Source organism: Haemaphysalis longicornis, unplaced genomic scaffold (genome assembly GCF_048455015.1).
Source record: "Haemaphysalis longicornis isolate Haplotype H1 unplaced genomic scaffold, Haemaphysalis longicornis Haplotype H1 scaffold_1, whole genome shotgun sequence".
In the NCBI taxonomy this organism is placed as follows: domain Eukaryota; kingdom Metazoa; phylum Arthropoda; class Arachnida; order Ixodida; family Ixodidae; genus Haemaphysalis; species Haemaphysalis longicornis.
In genome coordinates this window covers 409,085,629-409,099,017 of record NW_027526203.1, presented here as the reverse complement: position 1 = coordinate 409,099,017, position 13,389 = coordinate 409,085,629, and the positions used below count along the sequence as shown (strand labels likewise).

Genomic DNA, 13,389 nt, shown 5'->3' with positions numbered 1-13,389 from the left:
CACTCGCTCATGATGAAGCACGGGGAAACAGCAAGGCCTGCTATGTCTTTGCACGCCTCATGAACAAAATGCGGGTTGGGTATACTGTATTTCCTAACTCTTCAATCAGTTTTTAACGAGACGAGATGTGGTAGACTCAATGCCCAGGCAAACATTGGTCGGCTTAGGCTGAGGTGAACAGCGAAGACATCAATGACTATAAGCCCACAGCAGTACGCGGACTTCAACGCTATCTCCCGTCATTAGGGGAATTAAAGTTCCATTTGCGGTTGAGGTCGAACTCACGACATGGCAACCTAATACGGTTACCCCATTCTGGTTGGTAGGTGATTCTTGGCTGCCAGAAAAATTCTTCCCTACACGCACACAACTGCTTACGTGTAAACAAATGTTGCAGCGACTCTAGTGATCCCGTGCTCCACTTTTCATTTATCTCAGATGATAGGGTACGCCTGGCTTCAGGCTCAAATTTGTCCCTTCGTACGGACATTCGTACGTCATGGCATTGATATTCCATGACGTACATTTTCCCTCAGCCCACCTGGCTAGACCGCCTCTATTTAACTTCATTCTTTCGTGTCTCCGGTTTTTATGTCGCCGCACCTTTGGGGGTGTTGTGGTGCCCCCGCTCGGTGCCCGTGTTCTTCGCTGGCCACAAAGTACCTAAATCATATATTACTGCTCTACGCGCATCAGATAACTTCGAAACTCGCTCTGAAGGTTTTCGTTCTTTCTCGGTCTGGCATTGGGCATTGTTTGTGGGATTGAGTGACGCCATTCGAGCCATGTTGCGGCTATTGGCCGGATTCGTTTGACTTGCAGCTATAAACGCATTCCATAGCACTTTTAAGGGCAATCTAAGCAACAGCAAAGCTAAGAATAAAAGAGGTATCTGCTTCGGCGAGCGAATCCCGCAGTGCCACTCTGTGCTGGTGATAACTATATCTTTTGAAGTGGTTCAGGGCCCGAAAAGGAAGGTGGGTTCATTGGCTAAGCTGCAACACCCCCTGGTTAATAAAAGCTTCTGCCACAATCCTTTCGTAGACATTATAGCCTTGGGAAAAATCGCAGTTGTGTGCGTTTCGGCTGCCAATACTCGTAAGTTTTTATACTGTACCTTCTTCACTACGGACGAAACCCGTTTAAGGCTTACAACACTCAATTAAATCAGCGGACTTGTAAGTCCACCGATTAGAAGGACCAGTTAGAAGTTCCCACAAATTGCACCGCATGTCCCATCCGTAAATTGACTTAGTGGCCAATTTTCTTTATGCAAACCAACCTCTGTATTTTCCCTAATAAAATACGTGGCGAAAAAATTAGTTCGGAAAAATAAATTCAAAGGCAACCACGTGACCTTCTGCAGGAGGCTTCAGAACCCTTTCATACATGCGTCAGACACCGCGTCGCGTCACTTCACATTGCTGTGGACACGCATCGCCGCACGTATCTGGCTCCCTTCGTACGTACATCACTTCTTCACGCACACGTCACTGAGGTGGCTTGGGTGCCTGGGTACCTCAGTCGTGCGTTCGACTCCGCAGTGGCATGCCGCGCGGAATCTAAGCTTGCACAACGCAGCAGACCCAAAGTCTTTTTTTAGTAGTCGTTTAGCCAACACAGTGCACCGTGACGTGGTCCCCGCATCCCGGTTGGGCTAAGTCCATAGTTACTGCACCAGCTGTTCCACAAGCACACTTGCGTTTGCCTGCAGGGAGATTCCTCGAAGCCACTGGGCTTCATTCAGGCAATTAAGTCACCGTTGCTTCGAGGAGTCTCACCAACCCACGTGCTCAACTAATCACCATACTTTCCCCGTAATAGCACTTCAAATTCTTCGCAAAACTTCGCCACTGCGGCTGTTGCCATAAAACTGTGCAATTGCAGCTTGTCTGGGCTTCGGCCATTAAAACAAAAAAACTCAGACAACACTGCCCATCAGAAAAATAGGCTCATCCGCATTATTTGCCGATTTGTAAAAAATGTTACGGGGGTATCTAAGCTTTCTGTTACGATGTGAGAATGAGTGAGTGCCATTCTAAACGAGTTCTGAAATCATACGTGTGGCCGGGCAGGTCGGCATCGCAGCTGACAGGAAAAGGTAAATTGGCGGTAGCTGTCATTGTTACTGCCCAATCACCTGAATGGGTATGTGAGAATTTGTGTGCTGGTATGTTGACGTCAGAGCCAAAAGGGAACATAATGTGGAAACAGCGCAAAGAGGACGAACTTTTAAAGGGACCCTGCAACACTTTCGATAAGCGCTTTTACTCTTTCCTACGCGTCTGGAACCACTGCGAAAGCTATAGTTATCGCCAGCAGGGAACAGCACTGCGTGATTTGCTCGTCGCACCAGATACGCCTTCCATTTCTGCTTTGCTTTTGTGGCTTTTTTTTTAAATTGCTACCAAAAAGCATTCATTGCTGCAACTGAAGGAAAACCGGCCAACAGCCGCTACATGGCCTTAGTGACGTAATTCGAGCTCTCGAAGAGCGCCAAGACCGGGAAAGAGAGAAACATCTTTTGAGCGAGTTTCCAAGTTATCTGATGGGCATAGAGTAATAATGTTTGGGTGAGGTACATAGCGAGAACCTAATATAAGTACTTGGTGTGTTGGGTGACTACGGTCTGAAAGCATTTAAGATTTAAAAAAAAACTTCAAACAGTGTTGCAGGGTTCCTTTAAAAAAGGGAGGGGGAAGAGAAGGACGCGCGCTGATTGCACATCATGAAACAGTACAAACTTCCCCAACTGACAGTCGTTCTGCCAAATGGGAAGCCGTGAACTGGCCGTAAGCCTTTAACGGCCTCTGTTATCGTCATCGGCCGACCCCTTGAGTTCGTAAGGGGAAATTGTGTGGGAGCGTTAACCCGCAGCCAAAGGAAAATGTTGAATCGGCTGTGATCTTCTGACGGCTGCTTACTGTCATCGTCACTGCCAGATCCACGAGAGTAGGTATACTGTATAAGCCCTATATTCAGTCTTAACGTTGGGTGACCTTAACGCTGAGGCTAATGAAGTGCCAAGCGACGTAAAACATATTGTAAGTCACGCTGCGGGTACAAGTTGAAAGCGTGAGTCCCCAAAGCGTAACGTTAAGGCTAATGTCTGGCCGTCGCATACTCTATGTAGATGCTAGTCCGGGACGTACCCTTGTTCGCAGCCACGTGCTCCCGTGAGCCGCCAATGACAAATCATGATGACAGGTTTCTGGCTACACATGGCCAATCGGAATTTCGACGACAAGTTTCTGGCCGCGGCCAACGTGCATTTTGGTGTCAGGTTCTGGCCGCGCTGATTCTGGCCAACTCAGGCAAGTAATGCGCGAGTGATGCTGATGATTTAAACAATATACCCCGTCCGGTTTGGCTGCGTAGTCGCTGAAATTCGGGTGAAACCGGCATAAATTCATGCTGAGAAGAGTTGTACATTACCCCACGGCGGGTATGGTCTCCAGGTAGTCGATGCAGCGTGAATTCTCCCCAAATGTTGAAGGTATTAATTCTTTCACATCTACGTGACGAATTAAGTTTCTTAAAGAAAATCACCGCAAAAATGTTTATGACCGAAATCACAGAAAACATTTCCTGTGAAATTGTCGCGAGTTGAAACCCATACTCCAGTGCTCCGATAAACTTGAACAGAAAACGAAGCGATGCAGGAATCAAGACACCGGCAACCCGAAGCAGGGAGCAACACAGTGCAAGATGACCTCTTGCAAGTGATCACACGAAGAGGTGTTCTACTCGTTACAGCGAAATATTCTGTATTGCCTACTGGAATTCTATAAATATATCGCTTCCTCCGTTCATACGAGCTTCTATTTTCAACAGAATAACGCTGTTCCAACGTCAGCGACAAAACAGAACTCATGCAGAGCGCACTGTAGCTCTACGCGACCTCACTAGCTTTGACGTAACCTCAAAAACAAATTTATTTGCTGGATTTTAACTTACCTAAACATTACCAATGAGGCTGTGGTTCGCTGAGGCAAGCGGACCTTGAGTTCGGTTTGGCTGAACAGACGTCACTTCAACACCACTTTGCCTTAAACACCAACCCAAATTCCACGGCACCTCAAGTTGAAGAACACAAATAAGTTAACCTCATGTTGAAGAACACAAATAAGTTATCTTGGAATCCGGAATTATTATATACTAAGCTCCCCTAAAACAAGTAAGTAGCTTTCGGTACCTGAAACATCCCACATCGCATAATTGCCAACATTTAACAACAGCAATTGGCAATCCGCCGCTACACCTATTATCACAAACATTTAGGGCAAAAATTTTCGCACGTCTTGCCGAGTGCTACAATTCAGTCCGCGTACCAGATGCAGCCCGGAGAGAAGTCCCGCACTGCCGACAGTTGGCTGTAGGTGTTCTAAAGGAGGCCGAACTGGCTTTTCGAGCTTTTCCGGAATTGGACGACTTGGGCGAGCTCGATCGACGAAGCAAACGTTGAAGCAGGGGTTTAACGCGCCTACGCTGCACCAATGATATAAGATGCGCCAATACGTCTGGCTAGCCAAGAATCAGATCACCCGGGGATCATCAGCTTGTGCTGAAATCACGTACAAGCGGGTGTTTTTGTTTTTCGTCGCCGTCAGAAAACAGTCTTCGCGGACGGCAACTGAAACCACGACCTCGTGCGGCGAAGTGTAACCACTGACGCTGCATCCACGGGAGCAAAGCACCAGTGCGGCAACGAAGGAAGGGGCCTCGAGTCCGCCTGGGATCAATAAATCCTTGTTGCGGCGTACAGACATCCGAATGAGGCTTGCAGCTTAGAAGGAGCTACGGGAAAGCCCAAGAGAAAAGTTGGCGAGCTAACAGATATACACACCATCGGGTTGGAAAGGCCAAAAGTAAGACGATTTCCTCCGCGGAAAAAAAAAAAAACAACACAAAGCTTCCGTGAAGGGATGGAAGCAGATTACTGTTTTCTACCTGCCAATGAAATATTGAGTACCCTAAAAAGTGTTTTACGAACAGTTGTTGCCCTCGGTTGAAATATATGCAAAAAAAGGTTTTTTTTTTAAATAGCTCAAATTGTCGCAGGGGCCAACTTGTATGTTAAATTAAGAGTCTTTTTTGGCTAATCCAACCCACGTCGTTGGCAACTTAGGTGACGGGAATGAGTCAGAATCGTATAACAACATTCGGCCTCGCGCAGTTTTAAAATGGCACAATTTAGTCGTAAGTATATCTTCGCATGGTACACTACTTTCGTCGGCAAATGTTTGGCGAAATGAATGCAGTAATTTGGCAATAGCCGGTGAAGGAAGCCTGAAGGGGTAAATTAAAATAGTGGCTTTACACAGCGAAGCTGCTGGTTTTAGTGGCAGCCGAAGGTGGGGTCTCAGAATTAATCTAAAATAACCGAAGTTCCTTTTTTTTTTTAACCCGTGCGCCAAATTATCACATAAGCGGGAAATTCTCTTTTCCCTTTCCACCAGAGAAACAGCCGCCTTGGTCGGGAGTGGAACTGGCGGCCACGTGCTCAGCGCCACACCTTTTTGGCTGTGGTATGTATAGTTTGCGGTATCTGTTCCGTGTAATATTTATGTTTTTAAGAGATCTATACGTTGAGTCGCCCTATTTGGAAAACCAACAAAGCAACTGCATTAAATATGCCCTTGATCCCAGTGATCGCAACTTAGTCATGAGTCTTTATTGAAAACACAATTCAGTAAAATAGGGAATCTGGCCAACCGGCTTCCTTTTCCCCATAAAAAACTGTACTGCTACAATTCAATTCTTCCTCAGCTTTCCATATTTCAGTATACCAGTCAAGATGTCTACTTATTTATTTAGGCCTTGCGGGGTGCCTTGTGTTTAGCGTATTGCCGTCAACCGAATTGATTGACTAACAATCTAAAAAAGTCTAACAATAACCGGTTTTCGACGGTATTTATATAAACCTTGCGTCTACTTATCTTTTTTATTAATTTATTAACGCAGCCGCTGTTTTTTTTAGAAAACGCTTGTAACACGACACCCTGGCCAACAAGGCCTGTAACGCTGCCCTCGGAGGCCACTGCTCTATACCTTTTAAACCGTACCGCTAACGGCCCCAATATTACCGAAAAACATATTTAACTGATTCAACAAGCCCATGGCGAAGCTTAACCGCAACACAAGCACAACAAAAGAGGAAGAGACGAGCGCTCTTTGGCTCACTTTTTCACGAACCATAATTCCCAGCTCGTGATTCTTCTAAATTGCATTCAACCGCTGCAGTGTTGCAGTGGAAATACTTAGCTCCATTGTCCGTCCTGAGTGTAAGCAAATTCGCTCATTCCGCAAATCACAGAGGTCAGGTATCAATTGATCGAGAAGTTGCTCAAGCGAGTGGTAAGTAAAAACACCGCAGGTGAAAAGTAAACCTGGCGACGCTTATTTTAAGAACGTTTGTTTAAGAGGCCTTTATTTGGAAATGCAAAATAAACTGAAGAGGGCGGAAAAGTGTGCACCCCAAAAACTAAACGTGTGACCTCATTTTAATTTCGACACGTCTTCCCCCCGCCCACCGCAACCTCCCTAAAGCTGAGGTGTTGAATTTAAAGTATATAACTTCAATTATTCAACCGGTCGCCTCTCGGAACACAGCGCCATCTCACCGCATGTAGTGAGATTGTGGTGTCGGGGAAGTTGATGGGGCCCTTGTGAAATTTAAAGCTTGCGGGGTTGCCCTCAGGTGGCCCCTAGTGAGCTATTGCGGAAACTCCCCTCCAGACAGCGTGACGAGGCCACTGCTGCATTGGTGAAATCCTTGTAGTCTGATGGAGCAGAGAGGGAATGCACACGGGACAGCAGTGTACTGTGTCGAGTCGCTTTGACCACACGACATGCAAACAAGTGAAAAAGAACTCGTTTTGTTCGTTTTTTTCTTCTTCAAGAATACACGCGCCGATAGAGGTTGACGTGATTTACCGGTTGGCCGAGAAGTTCTAATCGGAGGGGCGCCAAAATAAAATTTTCACAGCGAAGCTGGTACTCTCTATGGTTGGCCGAATTTCTTCGTGTAGTCCACGCGCGAGGCACAATGCTTGCACAGTGTTACACAACCACAGAGAAGCATATATTCTCAGTAGTGGGACTAACGTTAGGGCTAACGTTATGCTTCGAGGTTTAACGACGTTAACAGCTTGGCACCCTCAGCTTGGAAAAAAAAACAAAACAACAATGAGTGAAGTTGCCTGGTACGTCGTTAGGCGCAAAGTTAAGGTCAGGTAGCGTTAAGCGTAACAATAGAGAGTTTTAGTATAGCGGAAAGCACCACACTTTAGCGCGCCCATAGCGTTAGCGGGCACGCTAACCATCGCGTAACGAGGCGCCATCTATTTGTGATTGCGTCGCCCAAACGTTAACAACACAGCTAAAACGCTATACTGACTCTGGTGTTAGTATAGCCACACTCTCTAATGGCTACAGCGCGTACCCGAAGAAGTGTACTGGCCAACGCTTAACACCGGGTTTTTCGTTTCGTGCGATTCTCAAAAGCTTCACAACGCGGTCAACATAGCACTTGGCATATTTACTCGTTTTATTCGCTTACAAGGAGAAGATTTTAACTACCTCAGTCAGGTTGTCTGTGTTGATCCCAATCACAAGAAATAAATCCGGCGCAGAATAGGTATGGGCTGGGGAGCACTCGACAAGCACTCCAAAATAATGAAAAGTAAGCTCCATCTGTCACTGAAAAGAAGAATGCACAACCAGTGCATTCCACCGGTGATGACGTATAGAGCGGAAACTTGGCACCTTACTGAACAACTTGAAAGCAAGCTTAGGTCGGCTCAGTGGGCCATAAAAAGAAGGATAGGAGTTACGTTAAAGGAGAGGAAACGAGCTTCCTGGATCACACAACAAACTCGAGTAGAGGATATCGTAGTTCAAATAAAGAAAAAGAAATGTATTGGGCTAGCCATGAAGGAAGACAAACCGACAACCGGTGGGCAATTAGGGTAACCCAGTGCACACCCAGTGACGGGTGCAGTAGAATGGAACACCCAATAGCTCGATGCAGTGACGAAATAAGGAAATTCGGAGGCAAAGAATGAGCTTGAACAGTTCAGGGCAGGAGCGGTTGGAGGTCGATGGGACGATGGGAGATGTCTTCATCCTGCAGTGAACTTAGTAGGCTTTTAATGATGACGACGACGACGACGACGATTATTATGGTGCAGATGATGATCTGATGATGATCTGAGGAGTTGGTAATCATTTAAGTCACCACCGTGAACGACCGCCAGCATCTACATACCGGCGGCCGTAGCATCGGTTCATGAATATAAACATTAAGATGTGCTCACTGATTTCACCACTTAAAATTGAGGATTTGTTACGGCCAATTAAAGTACTCATGGTAACTGGTTAACGGTGAGGTTGAAGTAATGACAGGACTTGGGAAGGCGGAGAAGAAGAAGGAGGAGTTTATTGACTTTTGTAAAAGAGGAAGGTTACATGAGTACATATATCCAGACAAGGGCCGCATAATTGATACTGCACCGGGACCCTCGTACAGTTGATTCAGCGCTGCAACATTGTACACATACTAACACTGTAAAACCCACTGACCGAAGTATTCCTGAGAGCTGCGGAATGTTGCACAAGTCTTCGCTAAAGTTCTCACGAACAACAATAGTTCTAATATTACTTGCCGAGCTTTGGGCAGTGTTGATATAATGACACCTTCTTGAGAACTTTGGGAACATCTTAGCGTCCAAATACCGGTGCACCCTCGCGATTAACGCTGTTAACTAGTTTTGATCACTTGCGACGTCACAAAATTTGGTTGAAATCCTTTGGAAATACAAATCGAATTGATCTTGATCTTTTTTTTTTTTTTTTTTTGTCTCATCTGAGCGCATGTGCACGAAAGGAGATTCGCGATTTCCCTCTTCCTCGCTTCCCGCGAATATTTAAGAACGTAAAATCACGAATGCCGTTTGTTGCGTTCCAACAACCCTTTTACTCGGTCATTTTGAAGGAGTAATTTATATATTTACATAATCAAGCTATATAGTCTCGAACCGTTTATTCCTGGCGTGAAGGACGCTTATTAGTGCCTGGTAGTGAGTCATTAATCAAATTTGCATGCCGTATTTCAACCACCCAGGAACAGTGCATGGCGCACAACCCGTTCTTAAAAACGAGCGAGCGCGCGCAGCTGCCCGCACGGCCGCCCCCAGCCGATACCGAAGGAGGCGTCAGCGTTTTCTCTTTGGCTGCCGCCGCCGCCGCCGCTGCTGCTACTGCTGCTGCGGACGTTATACCGCTCAGAGAGCGCGTTTTCTATCTTCAATATGCGCGCGCTTTTCTCTGCTTGCCATTCTGTTCCGGGCGCCATACGTCTGTCCTGGGCGGATTTTATTCCCCATTCCTGTTCCCAGTCTCTTGCTTGCCCGAACAGAAGGCGGGCCGTGCGCCGCTGACGGAGTGCCCGAAATGTGGTGCGTGTACACACACACACGCGCGAGACCGCCGGCTTCATTGTGCCAATTACGCCCCATTGCGTCGCAATCCGATTACCCGCGCCGCGAAGGCCAGCACTTTTCCGCGTTACTTGTTGTGCGACTTTATTCCTCCTCTGCAAAGGCCCTCCCTCGCAGCGGATCCGGCCAGCAGGCATGGATGTGGCCGTAATGACTGATTTTTGTCCCGAAGGCGTCGTTACTCCCCTTTGTTCAGCCCTCTGTGCTTCAGAATGTGCCCGTACATGGCGGGTCCAGGAGCGCGCGTATCGCCCGCCGTGGAGAGAGTTGCGAATAACAGTGATCGTTAATATCTTCAAGCATCGTCGATACAGTCATCAGTATTCCCTTGATGCCCATTGCCAGTGCTGGTTCATCTTCCGTGACGGCTGCGACACGCCGACAGGGGGCAGACGACGTCAAATCTATAACACAAACGCCGCAGGAAGCCCTCTCCGCTTTGCTTTTTTTCCCTTTCGCAAGCAGCGTTATTGCGAATGTCTGCTGCTGAAAACAGCGTACTTCTAAGCTCAGCGTGCTACAGGCCTCTTTTTTTTTTTTTTTTTTTTTGTGAAACCACAAGGCGTGCTATGTGCTTCGTAACAGAAAAAAACCCTGCTGTCAAAAGGTCTGTCGTCAGACCCCAGACCCCACTGCGGTCTGATTTCGAAATTATCTGCACTTCGATTAGACTCACTCACTTTATCTTGGCTATGAAACTTTCTTTCGCTCCGCCAGCAGTTCACGGTCATAAACAATTTCCAATCCCCCCTTTCCCACGTAACCTCAGGTGTACCACAGGGATGCTTGCTCGGTCCCCCGCTATTCTTAATTTATATTAACGATTTGCCGATAAACACCTCGTCTCGCATTCGAGTTTTCGCCGACAATTACAATATATACCGCTCAATAACCAGTACCGACGACCACTTCCCACTGCAAAATGACCTCAACAGGATTATGAATTGGTGTAAAAAATGGCTGGTGTCGCTAAACAAACAGAAATGCTAAATTATGTCTTTCACACGTAAGCAAAACATATCTACCTACCCATACGGCATTGACAATTACCAAATCTTTCCTGGTTACACCATATCACCACCATATGCGCAAAAGCCTCGATATCATTTGGATACTTACGCCGTAACTTGCTGCCCCACCCATGTTCGTCAGCTAGCGCATCAGACCTCGTTCGCCCACAACTTGAATTCGCCGCATCCATCTGGTCCCCTTACCAAAATTACCTAATCAACATCCTTGAAGCAATTCAAAAGAGGGCAGCCAGATTTATTTGATGAGATTATGACTACCATAGCAGCATAACGGAAATTAAGCTCGGCCATTCTCTTCAACACTGAGTATTCGGCGGGAGATTTCGCTTTGCCTTTACCATAAGTATGTCTACGGCTATAAACCATCTCCAATTCAAATCGATATACGTTCCCTCGCATCTTGCAGGTTGCATAATAACTTGTTTCATGCGATTATATGGGTCAAACGACGCCTTCAATTTATCGACTCTTCCTCGCGTCATTCGTTTGTGGAACGATCTGTATCGTTACAATGTGTTTAAAATCATTTGTTATTATCCCGCTTCCAGATTAAGGTCATGTGTCGATCGGTAGCACAAAACCCCCTTTCTTTTTTACAGCTGTATTTTTGTATTGCATAATGAGATAACGTACGAGATACATACGTAGATACATACGAGATACGTACATGAGATACATACGTACGAGATAACGTTATGTGTTTTTATCGCCTTTTTTTCGCCCCCTTACTATACGGAGTTTTCAAAACTAGAACAATTTGCTTTGTACGCTCTGCTCTGGATACATTTCGGCTACGTGTGTTCTAATGGTTTTCTCCAAGTAGTATTCCGCATACCTGTACTTCTTTCTATCAGCGATGTTTCCACGCGCAACTACAAGTGACCTTTTTTGTGCCTCACCTTATCTTCTTTCGTTCTTTTCTGACATATAAGGCTATGTTAAAACTACCAACGCAAAAACCATATCGTGATCTATGGATGTAAAAAAACGGCGTGTCACGCAGTTCGGTTGGCTTAGACGTGAAATGACGTCATTCTTTAAAGCTATTACGACAGTTGCGGCAACAGTCTGAACCCGGCCTAACGGGTTATTTGTTACTGCGTTTTTGTTCATTCTAAATTTGATGTTATCTTACAATTCTGTCGCGACACTTACCCTTTGTAACCACCCTCACTCAATGCCCTGCAATTGGGCCTGTTCATCATCACCACCACCACCACCACCACCACCACCACCACCACCACCACCACCACCATCATCATCATCATCATCACAATCACCAGCCTATCTACGCCCACTACAGGGCAAAGGCCTCTTTCCCGTTATCCTCCAATTATTCCGGTCCTGTGCTAACTGCGACTGATTTATCCCCGCAAACTCCTTGATCTCATCTGCCCATCTAACTTTCTGCCGCCCCCTGCAACGCTTGCCTCCTCTATGGATCCAAATAAATAAATAAATAAATAAATAAATAAATAAATAAATAAATAAATAAATAAATAAATAAATAAATAAATAAATTCGGCAATACGCTCTGCCATGCCCATCGCTACGTAAACGTTTGAGCCTGCGGAATAGAATTTAGAACAATGAAAACAATTCCTGCATACATCGCCCGCCAATTCAATGGGACAGTTAACCAAAACACCCTCCCCCCCCCCTCCCCAACCCATCCATGGTGTGAACGTGGTTGGGCAGCGTAACCAAGTGAGTGCACGACACTAAACATGATTGAGACGGCGGCAGCCAAAATGCATGCACGAAGCAAAACACCATTGTTTTCACTTTGCGATTTAGCGTACTTCCGATCTAATTAGCTCAACAAAACTAACAATGACTACATTTTTGTCCTATAGTAGATCGACATGGGGCCGCCGTCCGTGTCACGGTGGGTTGGGGTGCTGCTGTAATAAATTAGTAAACGACGGTGTCGTGTTGCTTCTATTAAAACTTCGAGTGATAGTCATTAATGACACACCCTGGGATAAAACTCCCCACGGCTGTGTAGTCGTTTGAGCTGTCGTTTGAGCTTCGTTTTCAGCTCTGACTGGCCAAAATCTACAGCGTAGGACCATGGCAAGAGCGCAAGGGTGAACCATAATAATTGCCGTCATTAACTTGCGTAAACTGCTGATTGCGCGTGAGTCCGATGATCATTATCATTCGAAATCGCTAATCTCCATTATTCTTTTTATGAAAGGGCTGGTTTCAGCCTACGGTATTGTAAATATCATCTGAGTGATTTCTGCCTCCTGCTGTTTGCAGGTACAGCAAATGAACCAGGAACACGAAAGCAGTGCCTGAAGCACGCAAAATCATATATAATGCCCCGTAGAGGTCGAATAATGGAGCTTTTCAGGTAAACCTAGAAAAGGCACACCCAGAGGTCGTAACTGAGCCGCGCGGTAATTTTATTTATTTGCATCCGGTGTACTTTTCTGTGTTCGCGTTTTATTTACCAATGAATTTACCGTAACGCTCGCGCCTTATCCATTTATATTCGTGATGCGAGGACTTACCGTCGCTGCTGCTTGGTGCCTGCGGAGGGATAAAAGTACACAGCTCGCATATCCCCCGCCCAAACCACACTGGCAGAGTTGCCAGCAAACGTGGCATAATAGCCAACCTCTATACTTCCCCTGGCATTAATCAACGTCCAAGCCCTAGTACAAATAATTTTCATCCCTTCATGGTAAAACCAAAGGGCGGCCGGTTTTTTCCTTGTTCCGCTTACAAAGAACGCGTACAAACAGAGTATGTTTCCTTCATCGTCTCTCTGACGAGGCGGAGGGAAAAGGCAGCGCAGAAGAGACATGGCTTCGTTCACATTCATGGCTCGTACAAATGTCAGCCGCCCG

General features: G+C 46.2%; 1 long non-coding RNA gene across 1 annotated transcript in view; it reads right to left on the bottom strand.

Annotated features, from left to right (window-relative positions):
• LOC144172476 (uncharacterized) overlaps window positions 1-13,128 on the bottom strand; it is an 86,295-nt gene extending 73,167 nt beyond the window's left edge. The window contains exon 1 of the long non-coding RNA XR_013323021.1: window positions 13,051-13,128. This is a non-coding gene — a long non-coding RNA (uncharacterized LOC144172476). The remainder of the gene's footprint in view (window positions 1-13,050) is intronic.
• Between the last annotated feature and the right edge of the window lie 261 nt (window positions 13,129-13,389).